Source organism: Sturnira hondurensis, unplaced genomic scaffold (assembly GCF_014824575.4).
Source record: "Sturnira hondurensis isolate 20B ecotype Veracruz unplaced genomic scaffold, ASM1482457v3 Scaffold0021143, whole genome shotgun sequence".
Taxonomy (NCBI): domain Eukaryota; kingdom Metazoa; phylum Chordata; class Mammalia; order Chiroptera; family Phyllostomidae; genus Sturnira; species Sturnira hondurensis.
This window is the reverse complement of record NW_028093774.1, coordinates 568,158-573,550: the sequence shown is the minus strand read 5'-3', so window position 1 is coordinate 573,550 and position 5,393 is coordinate 568,158. Positions and strand designations below refer to the sequence as shown.

General features: G+C 49.5%; 1 non-coding gene across 1 annotated transcript; it reads left to right on the top strand.

Moving 5' to 3' along the window:
- Window positions 1-5,182: 5,182 nt before the first annotated feature.
- Window positions 5,183-5,256, top strand: TRNAI-AAU (transfer RNA isoleucine (anticodon AAU)). Its single transcript has one exon. It is a non-coding gene; the product is annotated as a tRNA-Ile (tRNA).
- The last annotated feature ends 137 nt before the right edge of the window (window positions 5,257-5,393 follow it).

Genomic DNA, 5,393 nt, shown 5'->3' with positions numbered 1-5,393 from the left:
TGGGGCGGCACCGTTGTAGCCCTGTCACCCAGGCAACCGTCCAGGCCCGCGCATCCAGGGCCGCCTCCTGCACGTGCGCAAAACGGTCGACCAGCCGGCGCGGCGCGCGCGCCGTGAGGCCCGACCACTGGGCCTCGTTGCTAAGCAACGCTTTCAAGCTTTTCAGTGTAGGCAACGCTCGCCAGGATCGCTCTGCATGGCGCTCCTGAGAATTTACCGGTTTGCGACCTAAAGCTCAATGCCAGACAGCCTTGAGCTTTAACTGGGTTGCGGGCGCACTGAATAATTGTCAACTGCAGTCACATCCAACAACCTGGCGTCTATTAACTAGTCCAGCGCGCAAGCTTGTAAGTTTTTCTATTTAACTCAACAAACGTTGAGCTGCAGGCGCCGCTGCAGGCATTGGGGGTATAAAGGAGGGCAGTGTGGGCAAGGTCCCTGACTTCTTGAGACTGACATTCTACTGTTTGAAGAAATTACTATGTGAATGAACGATTCATCAAATGTGGGGACGGAGCAGACAGTGACTCAGCCCTCAGGGAACTGACAACGCAATAAAAGCCATAATAATAAGCATCTCCGTATCGGTCCAGCATTTTAGGAAGCTCCTTGTCTTTTATGTGCTCATTTCATCCTTACTACTCCGTGAGATCGGGTATCCCTGGGTTTTTTTTCCTATTAACTTTTGAAATTAAAGGAGTAAAATATGTGTGTTGTACAAAAATCAAAGTGCAAACGTATATAAAGTAAACTTCGAAATAATCCCTTCAAAGCACTTCATCCTCCTCATGGCCCATCCTTCCCAGAGTTAACCTCGGACAACAGAGGGGTGGCATCTCTTCAGAATTTCTGTGGATGACTTTGGACTGATTTCCCCCCATAATTGAAAATGACAGATATTCTTCTATAATTTGCTTTCCTCAATTAATAAATCCTAGTCATCTGTTAAAAAGATTTTTAGACAGGGGGGAAGAGAGGGAGAGAAACATCAGTGTATGGTTGTCTCTCATCAACATTGCCCCCCACCAGGGACCTGGTCTTGGCTGGCGACCAAGGCACGTGCCCTGACCGGAAATCGAACAGGCAGCTCTTTAATTTGCAGGCCAGCACTCAGCCCACTGAGCCACACCAGCTGGCGGTAAATCCCAGTCTTCTTCTTCTTTTTTTTAATCTTTTGATGGACTTCATTTTTTTAAATAAAGATTTTATTATTTTATTTATTTATTTTTAGAGAGATGGAGAGAGAAAGAGAGAGAGTGAAACATCAATGTGTGGTTGCCCCTAACACACCCCATACTGGGAATGCAAACCAGTGGCCTGCAACCCAGGCATGTGCCCTGACTGGGAATCAAACCCATGATGCTTTGGTTCTCAGGCCTGCACTCAATCCACTGAGCCACACCAGCCAGGGCTCAGTCTTCTTTAATATGACACATATGGAGCTACCCTATGCTTTTTTAAGTGCTTCATACTATTCCATAGTATTCATACACTCTCCATTTTTAGTCAGTCCCCTATTAATGTTTGGTTCCTGTTTTTGTTATTACAAATGATACTTGAGAAAATACCTGTGTGTAGATCTTAGAGCACATGTGTAACTGTTTCTGTAGGAAACAATACATTGAAAGGTATCTACTTTAAATATGAAGTGATATTAAATCACTCTCCCAAAACGCTGTATCAAGTCACACAGATCTATATATGAATTCTCTTCTCCTCACATTGCTTAGATGCTAAACATTACCCACTAAGGTTGAGAAGCTGTTCTGGAAAAGGTCAGAACATGAAATTTCATTTCATCACGGTTTCCAGCTTTCGTTTGTCCTCCTTCCAGACCACGATTCATCTCTTCTCCTCTCAATGGGAGCTCTCTGCTTTCCAAGTGCAGCACAAGCTTCTCCCCTGCCAATGATCCCTTAACGCTTAGCAGGCCTCACCATCGTTCACCCAGACCTCTGGTCTCAGCCAAGGGCAAAACCACTGCCCAGGTGTGCCCCAGCTGACCCTTCCTTCCTCACCATTCCCCCAGTTTCCTCCTGGAAACTCACCTCTTGCTTGTCCCAGCCTTCTCCTTCCAGCCCCACTGTGACCAAGTCTCTCCAAGTGCCTGTCGCAAGATAAACCCAGATTCCTCAACCCATATACAATCTCCCCCCACCTGAAATAGTCACATCCTAACCCTTGGCCCACCCCATGTTCTCCCTTTCCCCTCTTCTCACACCTTGGTACCCAAACTGATTTCGGTTTAGAAGGTCATTCTTGCCTCCTCAACGCCAGCAGCCAGATGCATATTCCATGCCCAAGAGATGCTTGAGGAACGGAACCACCGTCCCATTTTGTTCTAAAGCAAATCTCTATCAGGAGGTTGCGCAGTGACGTGCAACATAGAAGCCGTTTCTAAAGAGCCTTGCCCTGTTGGGTGTTCTGCTTGCGATGGCGATTTTCTGGTGGTCGCTAAAATTATTACCATTGTCACGTTCTTCCCCCACCTGACCGTGGAGCACCTACCACGGCGCTTGGCGCAGGCTGTGGGCTCGCTGACAAATTAACAGGGGCGGGTTTCTCTTGGACTCGGGATAAAGGGGTCTGCACGCCCCGGCCCTGACTCACTCACTTTGTAGGCGAGAGCTCGGCCTTTGAACCCTGCAGGAACACTGCCTAATCACAGCTACTCGCGGTTTTTGACGCATTCTAGAACTCTCCCTCAGACAGCTGATCCCTGTCCCAGCACCGGCTTGTCTCCATTTTCCATCAGGCTGTGTTTAGCAGACGATCTGTTCCCTTCTTAGGGATGACGCGTCCGCTTAGACACCCTTCGGCAAAGCGTGATCGCCACCTGCTCTGTCTTCGCTTCCGTACAAAGGTTCCAATCTATAAACAGAAAGATACATTTTATAAACTGGGTTTGAAGCAGAGGGGCCATCTAAAACCCAAAGTTATCTTTCACGCACAAAGGTCCCCCGCTCGAACATTTAAAAACTCGAATAACAACACTGTACCATTTAACTTTGCTGCTCAGGTATCTTTGCGTTTTCCCAGCTCAAAGAATGAAAATTAGGACTCGTTTGTCTCGGAAGGGCAGTGAGACGGAGTGAGAACCGGCAGGAGAAGTCGGAGAGGGAGTTGGGAGAACGGCGAGGCCCCGCGAGCCCCTGCGGCCCATCACCGCCGCCCCGGAGACGCCGGGCGCCGGGGTGCGGAGCCGACTGCCTCGGTCTCGGGTGCCCCCTGCCGTCGGCCTTTAGTCACTGCGTCCCTCAGACCGCGGGCCCCGCCTCCGCGTCCGCTCAGCAAACGGATGGAGCTCGGGCAGGAGTGCGTTGGGGCTACACCTCTAACGGGCGACCTCCACCTGAGCTTCGTTGGACACGCCTTCACCGCCACCCACAAAGCGCTAGTCACTGTTCTAGGCGCCCGTGATGCAAAATAGAGATCAGTGCGCCCCTGCAGTTCAAGAAATAAGCCCTGGTGGAAATAAAGGAATTCCGGGTGCGGGTCGCGTTTTTGATGAACACAGGGGTCGGGGAAGCCTGCTGGCATTGACGTGACATTCACGCCCCAGGACCTAGAGGGGATGAGGGAGGCGGCCTGGGCGGCGACTCGGGGGAGAGGGGCCAGGAAGCAGGAACAGAGGCCCCACGGCCTGGCGAGCAAGGGCAGGGAAGGAGGGTGGTGGGGCCGCTGGGGCTGAGGCAGAGGAAATGGGGGAAAGGGCAGGCTAGGTGGGGTCTTTATTTTAATATTTTCAAAAATTTTTATTGATTGATTTTAGAGAAAGAGGGAGAAGCGGGGAAAGAGAAACACTGATTTGTTGTTCCACTTATTTACGCATTCTTTGGCCGACTCCTGGTGTGCGTCCTGACCAGGGAGCCACCTGCAACCTTGGTGCATCCACACGATGCTCTAACCAGCCGAGCTACCGGGCCAGAGCTAGGTTGGGGCGGGGGTGTCTCTCGAATTGCTGCTACTTTTGGGTGTAGGGTTGCCAACAGGACTCCCAGTTAAAGTTGACTTTCAGATAAACAACTAATACCAGTTTTGTATAAGTGTGTCCCAAATATTGCATAAGGCACACTTACATGAAATTACTTGCTAAACCTGGCAATCCGGTCAGGGCCGGGCCAGAGAGGAGCGTTTGAACAGAGCAGTGACTTCGTCGTGCAATGCGAGATGAGTTTGGAACTAGCTCATCCGTCGGTGTGGCTCCTACTCCAGGCGGTTCGCTGGGCTCTGAGCGTTCAGGTGAAAGCGAACGGACAAGACGCCGGCCATCCCTGGCAGCTCCCTCCGCCCCGATCTTCCCAACGTTTTCCATTATTATTATTACTACTACTACTACTACTACTACTACTACTACTACTACTACATACAGACCCTATTCCTTTGGCGTGAATACTGTCAGTTGCCCACCCAGCAACTAGTTCACGATTTATTCGAGTGCTGGTTAACGCGAGACAAAATGAAGACATTTTCCCAGACACTAAAAAGGGCAAGGAGACACGGAGGAACCATTCGAAATGCCATTTGCAATTATTTAGGGATAGGCTTATGATAGAATATAAAGTACAAAAAAGAAGATTAAAAATTATATTCTTTTAAGCAAGTTTACACTGAATTCCAGATATATATGGGGGTGTATGTATACACCCATATACATACAGGTGTGTGTATATGTGTGTGTGTATGTGTGTGTGCATATTTTTTTCACCTATACAGTAAAAAAAAAAACTGGCAGGAAGGAGGCCAAGACCCTAGCGGCGGTTATTATCGGGCAGTGGGGAATTCGGTGGTTCTTTTGTCCTTTCTCAGGTTTTCTGTTATTTTCTAAGCTTTATTTAGCAATACCAAAAGCTGTGGATACACGAAGTTTCCAAGCTGCAAAGATTCTCGACGATTAAAAAATAGCGTTGAGATGCAGTATTTGGAAACCTTTTTCCCGAGCTAAGGCTCCAAAGTGCAATTTGCATTTTCTTTGTGAAAGCCTCCCGTTCGCCCTAAAAGCCGCCTCCCTCCTGCTAGAAATCTCCGAGGTCTCAAGTTTTTCTCCGGCTAAAGGGAAGGACGACAGGCACTGCGGAAACCGGATGGCTGGCGCCACAGTCAGCTTGAACACACTTGGCTGGCTGGGCCGGCGCAGGCCTGAAGTCCTCATAGATGCACTGGCGGCTGCCTGACGCCAGCCGGCCGGTTAGCTCAGTTGGTTAGAGCGTGGTGCTAATAACGCCAAGGTCGCGGGTTCGATCCCCGTACGGGCCAGGTGCATTTCCATTTTCCCTTTTATAAATCCAGTTACCGTCGCTTTACAACTACCGGTACTTTGAAAAATACTCTTTTCGAGATCTGCAAGCTGCGTGCACACAAGAGAGAGTCGCGGAATGATTCCGCACTCGACC